General features: G+C 40.1%; 1 pseudogene across 1 annotated transcript; it reads right to left on the bottom strand.

Moving 5' to 3' along the window:
* Positions 1-9,631: 9,631 nt before the first annotated feature.
* LOC308506463 (spermatogenesis-associated protein 31D3-like) lies at positions 9,632-13,204 on the bottom strand (annotated as a pseudogene). Its single transcript has 2 exons — positions 13,031-13,204; positions 9,632-10,367 (listed from the first exon to the last, which is right to left on the bottom strand). The product of its transcript is annotated as a spermatogenesis-associated protein 31D3-like (transcript).
* Between the last annotated feature and the right edge of the window lie 553 nt (positions 13,205-13,757).

Genomic DNA, 13,757 nt, shown 5'->3' with positions numbered 1-13,757 from the left:
TACAACTAAGCTTCTTGCAATAGGATATTAGCAATTCTAAGTAGTGGGTTCAGAAATAACAATCCTCATGAATGGGAATTGGCTTTTTTCTAACTTTGCTGGGGGTTGAATCAATGCTGTGATATTCTTGAGCCTTCTATTAACTCTTTAAACTCTTTAAAAGTTGAGATACATCAGAGACTTGGTAATGAATTAACATGTTTCTAAGGAATTATAACCATTTTCAGTGATTTTGAAGCATGCCAATTAAGCTAAGCTTGAATTACATTTCCAAGAATGTTCTTCTCTATAAATCAGGTTAGCCATATTAGGAATAATATTTGGAAGGAAGCCTGGAAGCAACAAGAATTAAGGTTTGAATTTCCTTGTAAGGTGTTGTAGCTCACCATTGCAGCTCACACTGGTTTCTTACTGACCAGCTGACTCCCATTATGGGCATGGGCAGTAGCCAAGCTGATCATTCTCCCATATCCCCTGGACCTCCTTGTTCAGTGTTTCTGAGTCCTGAAGCAGGCGAGTGTGCAGTCCTGTTTTGTAGTGAAAGCATCGGCTACTTCTGCAAGTCACCCTCATCCTCATGACTGGAGATATTGAGAAATAGATACAAGTTCCAGTTAGTCCTTGGTCATCCCCCTTCACAATCCATCTTGTTTCTCTACTTCTGTCCATATTGATCTATATAATGTATAGCTGACTACCAAGAGCAGAGTTACCAGTTTTCTCCACCAGGTCCTACTATTATGTAAGATCCAATCCCTAGAATAAATCCTTATTCCTTATCACTCATAGTAGTTTTTCTTCCTTAGTTGTATCCTACAAAGTTTGGTGCCTGAAATAGAAGTGCTATCATAACAAAAACCCAAAACAGGTGACATTGATGTTGGGACAGGATGGCAGAAAGAAGGTAGCAGGCAGAAGATGGCAGATGGCAATGATCAGAAGATCATTGGTTAAAGCTGGAGGGGCTTTTGAAAAACAGTAAGGAAATAGTTATTAGAAAGTTTGGTAACATCCTGCCTCAATGAGGAAAATAAATAGGGTGGTTAATGAACTCTTGGATCTAGCTGGAGAAGTTTATTGACAGAATATGGAAAATTCCAACAGGCTTCTTCTAGTTTCCTATACTTAAATACAAGATGGGGGAGGGGGTAGGCGAAGAGAGAGACTAAAGAAGAGACTACCATTTTCATTAAGGTTTTAGGAATTTATAGGAAACATAAAGGATTCAGGGATTGTTTGGCTTAAAAATAAAGTTGTTTTCTATCTCCAGTTATTCCCAGAAAAAGATTTTCAAAGAAAGAATTATCTTTAGCAAATATGAAATCTAGCATAAAAACCCAGGTAACAAATGTGTGGCTGCTCTAAATTCTCTTGTTGAGAGAATCCCCTCTCTCCCACCCCCCAAGAAAAAAGAAATTAAGGGCATATTTTCTAGAGCTCTAAAGGATCTTACAGATGTGCCACAGTATCCTTAGTCTAGGCCCAAGGTGGAAAAGGGCCTATAGCAGTAATAAATGTGTGTATGGTATATTCTAATGGCATGGATTAAAATTTTACAAAAGAAAAAGAAAATTTTGGACCTCCCAACCCACTATGACCAAGAAACAGACTGAGAAGACCACTTGGTTGCAGAAATTGTCCATTCTATACAGGGAAGGACCCAGAAGGCAGATTCATAAGCTCAGAAGGCAGTGCCAAGAGCCAAGGGGATCATTTCTGGGGAGTAAAACAAATCGTCCTCAATTCTGGATTTTAGAATTATTAATGACCAATAACTGCTGTGCATTTTATTTTTACTCTATCTGAACTGGAGTTCCTACTGCACTTATCTGTGTCTTACCACTGTACAGTGGTAGAAAAGTTGTCTTTTTTGTTCACAGCTCATCAGATAGAGAGAAACAATGCCCCAGGAACCAAAGACCCTCACGCATTCCCGGACCTGATTTAGATGATGACCACCTGAAATCTGGCCTTAGCATGATGCTCTAATGCAATGAGAACTTCTGGAGACAAAGGAAGGGTTGAATGTGTTTTCCATGCAGTCAGAGAGCTGGCAAACTATCACACAATGAAGATAACCATAAGTTCTTTGACCCTTTTCTCAGACTTATTGGGTGTGTGTCTCCTCCTGTGGAATCAGAGTGGACTCTTTGACTGCTTGGCAAATATATTATGGTCAGAGTGATGATGCTGTGCAAGTTTTGGGGTCCAGGCCTTTAAGAGACTAATTTTCCATTTCCTGTATCTTCTAATACTCACCTTTGGAGTCGAGTTTCCATGTAAGATGTCCAGCTGGAGGGACCACCTGGAGAGGTCCTGAGACTAGGCCCAGTTGAGGGGCCCAGTTGAAACCCTCCTTCCAACAATCCCTGCTCTGGCCAGGCTTAGGAGTGATTCCATTTTGGAGCTCTGAATCAGCTCATCAGCTCAACACCACCAAAAGACCCCAATCAACACCGTAGGAAGCAGAAGAATTTCACAACTGAGCTCCACCTAGATATATGACCTATAGAATCATGAGATCTAATAAAATGTTTTGCTTTTAGCCACTTAGTTTTGGGGTGATCACACTGCAACAGATAACTGAAACATTTCAATTGGAGACATCCCAGTCTGCAGCTGCTGGGATACAGGAAAAGGCATTCAGATCATGTTAATATGGAAAAGGAGAAGCACTGCCCTTCCCCTTGGTCTATTTTAGGGTGAGTTGGCCTCAAGGTGTAGGTATTCTATGTTCCCCATACCATAAATTTTACAAGCTCTACCTTTATTCCCTTGCTGGGTTAGTAAGCTTTAAATTTTGGAGTCCAATAACTGGGGGTAAGCCATTTGCATCTCATACTCCCTTCTTCCTTCAAAATGTGTTGATAATAATCATTGTTTTGGCCTCCATCTCTGCTTCTTTGTCTTCTCATACGTTTGAAATTCAGGTGATGATTAGGGGCTATTTTCTCATTCCTCTCTAAACTATTTTTGCCAAGACCGACTTTCAGAAATTTAATGCAATCAGACTGGTTTTATTAGCTTTTAAATACCAGTGAGATGGCAAAGAAATAATTGATTTTTTTTTGGTCACATCCCGTTAACCAACAAAATAATTCTCCATATGCTCACTGAACAATTTAAATGCATTTATACAAGCCAACCTGCCTTTAATTTTTTTTTTTCAACAAATCTGTTAACTGGGAAGTTTAGAGCTACATAACACCTCTCTCTCCTTATGGCGAGAGAGTAAAATTACAGAGTTTTAATCTTTAGACGTACTGTAAAAATTTTACTGTTCATTTAATTTTAACCATTAAAAAAATCCTATTTAATGCTATATCCATAAACAGATATGTTTAAAACCTGGTCTTAAAAAAAATCTTGAAAAGTAAGTTGCATTAAAACTATTCTAAGAATTTGCATATTCTTCTTATTGTTGGCTCTTGGTTTCCTTTCTGAGGTGGCCATCTAAGTAGTTATTTCTTGGACTTCTTCCCTCAAACCTAAACTCCAGTCACTGCAAGCCACATATATTAGAAAGCTTCAAACCCAATTTAATCTGCTCAGATCAAGTAAGATTCCACAAGTGCTGTTTAGCTCACGAAACACCTTTCATTTCTTTACATTTCATTTAGGGAGACAAAATAGTGTCTTCCTGTCTTCTTTCTAAATCCACCTGTGTATTCACAGTGACTGTCATGCAGATCCAGCCTTGTTGTTCTCAGGTTGTCTAACTCCAAACATCTAAGTGATATGAGGCTCCCCAATATTTCCTACAACTATTAAATAAGAAGCCAGGTATACGCAAGTGTGGAATATAAGGTATTCTATAAATAACAATCTGGAATCTCTAGCTGTTTCACAGTTAAATCAGAGTTCTAAATCCCTTCGTTGACTGGATTACTCTTGAGTTCCCATCCAAAGGGACAACTGTGTACTGACAAGATGTCCCTTCCTCCGGCCTCCTCAGTAGGAGTAAAGGAGGGCTCCATATTTCTGTGATGTTCTGGAGAGCGCCTCACCACCCTCTCTCTTCCTACCTCCAACCCTGGTACTCACAGCTTCTCCTTCACTGTTTCCCTTGAGACGATTAAGATCAATCATATTATGGTATGTTCATGTTGATTTACTTCAATTGCTGCAAAAAAGCACCTCAGGTCATCCCTCATCTCCCAGACGGTAGGGACCATAAGATATGTGAAATCCCTGCTCTTGTCCGTATTTCACCCCTTCTCAATTCTTGAACCTTTCTGCTGTGCTTAGAACTCAGTCATTCAACATATAAACCCCTTATCTTTAACCTCTTCCCTTACCTTTCTGCTCTAACAGAAACTAGGTTCTCCCCTGAGGACACTTGTTTCCTTGCAGCCCTCTCAGGTGGTGGCTGTCTCCTCTTGAAGCTGCCTCATACTGCTCAGCCTGAGGAGAAGTTGTTGTCTCTTTTCTCAACATTGCCACGTCAAGATAATTCTCCCTGCTTCACTCTACCGGAATGTATTACCTGAGGTGCCTCATTGCATCATTTACAGTGGTCTCATTTCTTGAATTTAACAGCTGGTTCACTGTCAGTGTCTTCAATGCTGCCCCTGCCAAATTCCTCAGTGATATCAATGTACACCTAACTGATCCTTCCAAAGTACGGGTCTCTTAGTTCCCTGAACTCTTCTATAAGAGACTCAACTTATACACTGCCTCCCATGGTCGTTATTTTACACCTTGCCCCATTACCAAAAATGCAACGACTACATATTTCAATTTTAAGAATCGTGCTCTTCCTCGACCATCTCCTGTTTTTCCATTAACAGGTATGGGCATGAGCAAGATAAAGATAGAGCCCATCTGACCACATTTTAAACCCTGAGGTAACGCAGGCTAAAGTGACATACATTTCATAACATTGCTTCATTCCCCTATTGTTCGAAATTTCAATGTGTCACTATCGTAAATAACTCTGTGCTAAACTTCTTCATGCAAATTACTGATTGTTAATGTATTTATTTAATAACTTACATTTCCAGGATTTAATAAATTCAGAAGTATGAGCTCTTCTAGTGCTCCTACAGCATTAGTTGAAAGTGGCTAGTTTGCTCAGAGGAGTTATGATGAAGATTGAGAGATATAAGAGACATTTATTTTTTTTTTGTCTATATTTATGTATGGTTTAAGTTTTAAAATAAGAACCAATACTTATGAATCGGTTACATAACTATTTCTTTAATTTTAAAAAGAGTAAATAATATTAACCAGTGATTCACAAAAGAACAAAAACAAATTGCCAGTGGATATGTGAAAAAAAAGTTACAAAGGTGAACTATGAGTATTCTTTTATTCTTTGTAAACAACTTAGTTATTCTGACTTGATGCTTTTAAGATTTTTCTTTTTATTGTTTTGTGTTTTTTTAATCTGAAGATAAATTCAAGGTGTTTATTTCTTCTCATTTACAGGATATTTAAAGGTGTGAATTTATTCTCATTGATTTTTACCTGAATATGCTGTACTCTTCTTCCAATTTGGCTTTTTTTCACTTATGGGATATATAAAAATCCCTCTTTTTCTCTCCTATCTCCCTTGTTATCACATCTTGTTACCACACAACAGCTTCACCATTTGTTTCCTTCTACCTGCCCCCAAAGAAAGCAGAGTCTGTAAGACGGATCCTTTCAAGGACTTTGCTAAACCTTTGTGTTTGCACCTTATTCTTCCCTGTTTGGTCCCAGAAAGATGGCTGGTCAGTCAGTGATGAGTAAGATTCCTCACGGAAGGAACATCTCAAACCAGACGCAGTCGCATGAGGACCAACAGGAGAACCCACGAGTTTCACAGAGGTGGGCACCGCCCCCACCTTCTTCAGGCTAAGGAAAGCCTCAGCCTCTGTGGCTGCATTCTTTCCCAAAACCTGCAAGGGAAGTGATTCAATGAGGTGCTCTCCATCTATTCATATGCATATAGGTTTTGTCCCTTGGGGAAGTTGACACTTAGGGTCCAGCTGTCTGCAGGCAAGGGTGATTGACTCGAATCGGTTTTCTATTATGATGTATAGGATTCACAGATCTTGAGATTGCCAAGCTTTATCTCCTTTACTTCCACACCGAACTAATAAAAGCTATTGCACAGGCCCGATTAGACACCACAGCCCAGACCTTGAGGCTGCCGGTCCCTTGTCCTCTGCACTTAAACTCTATTCATGGCTACTGTCTTTTCTTAATCCTGTGCTGCCCTCCTCACTCCCCACAACTCTCATCGTGTGGGACATGACAACATCTCATTCACCTTTATGCCAACCTGCTCTTTCTTTGTGGTCTTCTGCCATGTTTAATTAATGTGGAAACATCCTGTGTCGTGAGGAGACTAAAGATGCTCATTATTACATTTCTTTTTTTAAATTATGATGTTTCATTAGCACAAACCAATGGCTTGATGGTATTGTGGGGTTTTTTTTAAGATTTTTATTAAAATATAGCTAACATACAATATTGTATTTATTTCAAGTGTACACATACACCATAGTTATTCAACATTTATCTACCTAAAGCAGTGATCACCATGATAAGTCCAGCAACAATATGACATGCTATCATGACATTATTGACTATATTCCCCTGGAAATTTGGACCTCTTATTCACCTACCCCTCTTTTTTAATTTTTCATTACAGTTGACATTCAATATTATTTTATGTTAATTTCAGGTGTACAGCATAGTGGGTAGACATCTATATAATTTATAAATTGTATAACGTCTAAGGTGATCCCCTGACTAGTCTAGTAGGCATCTGGCACTATATATAGTTATTAACATATTGACTATTGATTATTATTGACTATTCCCTATACTTTCTTTTACATCCCCATTATTATTTTGTAGCTTTCAATTTGTACTTCTTAATCCTTTTACATTTTTGACTGTGTCCCCAAACCTCATTTCATCTAGCAACCATCAGTTTCATTATTTCCATGTATCTGTCCAATTTTTACAACACCTTTTATTGAATAGACTGTCTTTACCCCCTTGTATACTCTTCACTCCGTTGTCATAGATTGATTGCCCATACAGGCATGGGTTTATTTCTGGGCTCTCTATTCTGTTCCCCTGATCTATATGTCTGTTTTTATGCCAGTACCATGCTGTTTTGATTACTCTAGACTTGTAGTATTGTTTGATATCAGATAATGTGATACCTCCAACTTTGCTCTTATTTCTCAAGATTGCTACGGCTGTTCGGAGTCTTTTATGATTCCATGTAAATTTTAGGATGATTTGTTCTAGTTTTGTAAAAAATACCATTGGTATTTGATAAGGAATGCATTAAATTTATAGATTGCTTTGGGTAGTATGGACATATTGGTGATGCTAATTCTTCCTAACCATGTGTGTGCTATGTGTTTCTTCAATGTCTTATAATTTTCCAAGTACAAGTCTTTACCTCTTTGGTTAGATTTATTTCTAGGTATTTTATTTTATTTTATTTTATTTTTTGATGCAACTGAAAATGGGATTGTTTTCTTAATTTCTCTTTCTGATGATTCATTATTGGTGTATAGAAATACAACCAATTTCTGAATAGTATTAGGTTTGTATCCTGCTACTTTACTGAACTCACTCATCAGTTCTAAGAGTATTTTGGTAGACTCTTTGGAATTCTCTGTATATATAGTATAATGTCATCTGCAAATAATGACAGTCTTACTTCTCTTTCCAATTTGGATGCTTTTCATTTATTTTTCCTGTGTCATTGCTGTGGCTAGAACTTCCAATACTATGTTGAATAAAGTGGTCAAAGTGGGCATCCTCGTCTTGTTCCTAATCCTAAGGAAAACACGTTTAGCTTTTTACTGTTGAGTATGATGTTAGCTGTCGGTTTGTCATATATATGGCCTTTATTATGTTGAGGTATGTTCCCTCCATGCCCACTTTGCTGAGAGATTTTTTATGATAAATGGACACTGGATTTTGTCAAATGCTTTTTCTGAGTCGACTGATGTGATCATATGATTTTTATCCTTCACTTTCTTTATGTGGTACATCGCATTAATTGATTTGCAGATATAGAACCAACCTTGCATCCTAGAAACAAATCCCACGTGATTATGGTATGTGATTGTTTTAATAAATTGCTGAATTTGGTTTGCTTATTATTTTCATAGATTGTTTATTTAATATTTTTCTTGTTTCTGAGGTAGGCCTGATCGCTATGAATAAAGAAACGGTCTGTTATGAAAAGCAGACCTCTTAGGTCTGCTTTTGCTGTGTCCCATAGATTGTGGGTCATTGTGTTTTTGTTTTCATTTGCCTCAAGATATCTTTTGATTTCTTCTTTGATCTCATCGCTAACTCATTCATTGTTTATAGTACCATGTTATTCAGGCTCCATGTGTTTGTGTGTTTTCCAGTTTTTTTCTTACAATTGACTTCTAATTTCATAGCAGTGAGGTCAGAGAAGACGCTTGATATGATTTCAATATTCTTAAATTTATAGAGACTTGTTTTGTGGCCTAGCATATGGTCTATCTTGGAAAATGTTCTATGCACACTTGAGAAGAATGTATATTTTGCTGCTTTGGAGTGAAATGCTCTAAAAATATGGATTAAATCCAACTTGTCTAAAGTGTCATTTATGGCCATTGATTCTGTGTTGATTTTCTATCTGGAGGATCTATCCATTGGTGTCAATGGGGTTATCATTGTATTTTTTAAATTTGTGTTTTCCATATTGGTCTGGAAATGACTAGAAGGAGGCAATGTATTCCCGTCAGCTAGTCATGAATAATACACACCTATAGGGATCCCATGCGTAGCAATCTGCCAAAACTGCTTGCTCAAATGTAATCTAAGAATGGTTTTCTCTTGATTCTGGTCTATGTCATTCATTGAAGCATTTAATAATTCCTTCCCTAATTAATTCCTTCAGTGACACACACAATTACTTTTTGTGTCTGAGGCAACCCTCAGACCCTTCACTAGGTAGCATTTTGAGACTCTCTTGTAGGCTGGCTTCAGGGCTCTTCCCTAGGATATTCCCAAGAGTCCTCCTCATGTCCTTCCTGAGCTGAAAATTTTTTGAGATGCTCTCATGGGACCTTCCTGGGAGACTCAATTCAGTCCTGACAGATCCTTGCTACTCTGGCCCTGAAGCTCACAGAGTTGTAAGTGAACATGATGACCTTTCTGCTGAGATGTTTTTGTTAATGTATGTTGAGGCGCCATCAGTGCTGGAGAGTCTAGGTTCCTACAGGCATGCAGGCAGCTGTGTGGGATTATCCTCCTTGGAATGTGGCTCTACAGTTTTTCCTGGGGTTCACTGGTGATATAAAAATGGCCAGGGAGGGTGGAACAGGGATGGGACACAGGCCTGAAACAACAAGCTGATCAATGGAAGGTTGGGAGTTTGAGGACAAGTGGCCTCTTGAGAGCTTCAGGGCATAGGGCCAAAACCTTAAAAACTTTCCTGTTGCTTCTGCAACACATACCATTCCCAGTGTTGATATTCAGTCAACATGGTAAGAGTTCAACTGATTTAGGGTTCTATGGGACGACTCTCCACAGTCCCTAATCTGGAATGGAGAAGAGATTGTGGAAGGATTGTGAATCAGGAATGAAGGTGGGCCTGTGGCTGGCCCTGCCTGATAGATTGGGATAGGAGCCTTATTTAGGGCAAAGTTTGAGGATGTGCATTGAGCAGGGAAAGGACATGGAAATGAGGAGCTGGTGGAGATCCTTGATGCTGCATTTTCCCTGCAGAAGCATTACAGATTCCATTAAATAAGACACAGTGAGATTCTTGTTAGGAGCTACTTCCTAAAACCAGGACAGTGGCCACTAGGGACTCACTGTGCAAAGGAGGAAGACCCCAAAAGAATGGCTATATTTCTGCTCCAAGTTTCCCCACAGAGACTTGACATAAAAGAGTTCCTGGCCAATGTGCTCTGGTAGATCTTTGAAGTTCCAGCCAGTTTGGGGAGCTGTGGTATCTTGTACCTCAAGTGGCTGCAATAAAATTCATGTAGATGTCCATTGGTATTCTGTCACATAAGTTTTGAAAATGGTCCCTCTTTCTTGTCTTTCTTCTCTAAAATCTCAAAAGCCATTCTCTTTTTTCTTGGTCTCTCCAAGTGTACCTGGATGTTAAAGCCAAAGAAAGAATGGCTACTGGCCTCCATGTGCTTTGTAACAGTCTCCCCAGAGAGAGGTCTCTGAGAAGTGGAAGGAAACACGCTCTCACTGAAAATCAGAGTGCGATAATGTGGGGAGGAACATGTTTTAGGTATATACCTGCCAACAGGACAAATCTGAAACTGACAGGTTGAATGGTCAGTGCCTCTGATTGTTGGGACATAAGTGGACAATGCCCCAGGTCTATGTGGAAATGAGTCCTCTGGAACAGGCTTCAATAAGATGAAAATCGACTTAGATTGAGTCACAAATAAGTGCAGTCTGGTGGTGGTGAAATAGACAGCATTGGTGGGTTGAGATGACAAGCAAATGAATCAGAGGAATTTGTTTTCTGTTATAAGCCTGGTAAGGAGTTGGTTTCTTGGGAAAGAGAGGGTCAAGTGAAAAGATGGTAATCAGAGAAAAAGAGGCTTCTGGCAGGATCCACACTCTGAGTGTGGTGGTGGGAGGGGCAAAGGCAAGGGATTGGTGTAGGGAATGGTCCACTGGGAATTTGGATTTTAATGTAGGAAACGGTTCTGGTGGCAGAGAATAAGCTGGTGGTGAAGGTGAAAGAAAGTCAGCGGAGGGGTCATTGGATCAGGTAGGGGAATTGGGGGTGGTGGTGGGAATGGCTCAAGCCAAAAGGCAGGGTTTGGCTCTCTTGGTGGGACAACTGAGAAGGCAGGAGACAGAGTGAACGATGACTCAGTCACAGGAGCTGTGGAAGCCAAAGGGGACACAGAGGGAGTAGAATCTCCCAGGTCCTTCTGGAACAGCAGCCAATTGACCTCAGCAGTTGCACTATTACACAACTCACAAAAGGGCCCTGGACATGACAGTTGACGAAACTGCATGATATTTTGATGCTGGCCCAGGGGCCACAGAAGACAGGAGATACGAAGCTGCAGCCAGGACCACAACAAACATATAGGACCTTAGAAGGTCTGGCAAAGGTAGAGCTTCACACTGCAACCATCTTTTCATATCCCCCTACTGCCTTAATTGTACTGTGTACATTTTTATCCCTCTCCTGAAGAATTTCACAATTTGACTCTGGGGATTTTCCCTCCCATGTTCCATCCCAGGCTTCACTGAGGCCCTAGAAATTCATAGACTGTGCTAAGAAAGGATTATAGAAATAAACAGGTAACGTTTAGTCACCTTTGCAGAAGAGAAAACACCTTCCTTGCCTCCTCTACTTTGCTCTGATAAGCTCTTCAACCTGGGACACCAGGAGAGTGATGAAGGTAGAAGCAAAGTGATCTTAGAGGAGGCTCATTACAATGTTCTTTAGAGGTAACTCTTGGTAGATTGAACTTGGAGAGCCTTAAGAGTCCAATTACAAGGTCACATTGTCCATGATAATAATAGGCTCAGACGAATATTGCTTTCTTATCCTCATAGGACTTTCATACGTATTATTTCACATGACTCTCAAAAACCATGCCATGAGGAACACTGGTCAATCTGAAAGAGGTTATCTCAAAGAGAAGTCTGAGTCCCAGGAAGCCAAAGTATCTTAACAAAGTTAGTAGACAAAAGTTCTGAGTCTCGATATCTCACATGGCCACCCTTTGGGCAATACCCATGTCCCAGGTCTATCACCGCTTCATTCCTAGCAACAGCCAAAGCAGGGAACCTGAGCAGTGTCTCAGGGTCTGACTGCCTTCCCATGAGCCTCTCCTCTAAGGGCTCCTCTTTTCTCAGAGGGACTGTATTTAGCAGCAAACGTCCTCAGAGTCCATGACCCTGGCACCTCTTTGAAAGGAGACAAAGGGTCATCCTTGTAGAGCTCAGGCAGAATAGGCAGAACCTGACCTTCTGAAATAGTTATTAAAAGAAGAATAATTGCTATGCCAAGAGAAGAGAGAAAATGGAATTATATGAAATTCTTGTTTAAAACCAGAAAAGGTACAAAAAGTGGGGGGGGGGTAAATTGATATAATGAAAAGTAAACAGTTACGGGCATGGTAGATATGAATCCAAAGATATGAAAAAAAAATCAGTAAATGCATATGGGCTAAATTCACCAATTAAAAGTCAAGAGACTGTCAGAGTAGATAAAAAAAAATGAATCAATTATAGATTGTCTATACAACACTCACTGTAAATATAAAGACACAGATAGATTAAAAGTAAAGGGACAAAGAAAAATGTACCATGCTGACACTAACAAAAAGTAAGCAGGATTAACTATGATAATTTCAGACAAAGCAGAGTTCAGAACAAGGGAAATTATCAGTGACAAAGAGAAGCATTACAGAGGAAACAAAGGTCTCAATTCTCCAAAAAGAAATATCAGTCCTTCACATCTCACAAGAGATTGTCAAAGTATGTGAGGTAAATTCTGGTACAACTGTAAGGGGAAATGGACGAATCCAGTGTGACTGGAGACTGCAACACCCCTCTATCAGAAAGGGGCCGATTCAGCAGGCAGGTAATCAGTAAGGATATAGTTGACCCAAACAGCACGACCAGTCACCTTGATCTCATTAACACTGATAAAATGCTTCACGCAACAACAGAATTCACATTCTTTTCTAGCTCACACGGAACATTCACCAAGATAGACCACTTTAGGCCACAAAACACGCCATAACAAATATAAAAGAAGTCATACAAAGCATGTTTTCAGACTACAATGGAAATACACAAGAAATCAATTTCAGATAGATAGCTGGAAAATACCAAAATGCATAGACATGAAATAACAAACACAAGTGTCAAAAAGAAGTCTCAAAACAAGAAAGAATTTTAACTAAATGAAAACAAAACTACAACTTAAAATTTGTCACATGTAGTTAAAGCAGTACTTAGAGAAAAATTGATAACACTGAATTCATCTACTTGGAAAGAAAGATTTAAGATCTCTGATAGACTCTGGTTTACTTACCTGATTGATGCCTGTTTCCAAAGTCCTGGCAAACATGGATTCCCGTTGAGGTAGCTCAGTGACAGAAGGAGGAGCCCTGCCCCACACAGGAAGACAAGGATGGGAATACCTGGGAAGTGAGCTGGAGCTCGGCCACGGGGCAGTGAGGCCCCTCAGACAGAGGACGTGGTGCATCGTGGGAAGGGATTACTGCCTCAGGCAGCTGTGCACTGAGTGCACATTCTAGACTAGAGTCCCAGGCCCACATCACAGACCTGAGGCACAGACACCAAAGGTTCTTGAGGGTTGGGAAGGGGACACCTCAAGGGATATGAACCCCAATCCCTTCCCTCCATCCTCCAGCCCAGCAGCTGGGTCCATCCCTCCAGGTCTCTTTAGATTCCTCCAGCCAAAGTCCATCTCCACCCATTCGCCATGCCACGTATTGTATTTATCTCATTCTATTTATTCAGCCTGTTCCCAGATAATACCTGAGACCCTTTCACTGCCTGGTGAGCTCCATTTGGACCCCATATTCTCTTTGAGAGCCTGCTGTGCCCGTGGATTTGTACTCCCAAATTCCACTCTGTCCTCAACTGTAGCTTCCACTTCTCCATGATGTGTGTTTACCTGTATGAACCCGGGAATATACTCAGCAACAGCCCCAACCCCACATCTCCCCCAAAGAATCCACATTCACCAAAGAGCATGAGAGAGCAGAGTGGCCTGTAGTGAGGAACAGAAAGCA

This window comes from Rhinolophus hipposideros (genome assembly GCF_964194185.1).
Source record: "Rhinolophus hipposideros genome assembly, chromosome: 2".
Taxonomy (NCBI): Eukaryota; Metazoa; Chordata; class Mammalia; order Chiroptera; family Rhinolophidae; genus Rhinolophus; species Rhinolophus hipposideros.
Note: the sequence above shows the minus strand (reverse complement) of the source record. Positions and strands in the feature narration are given on the sequence as shown.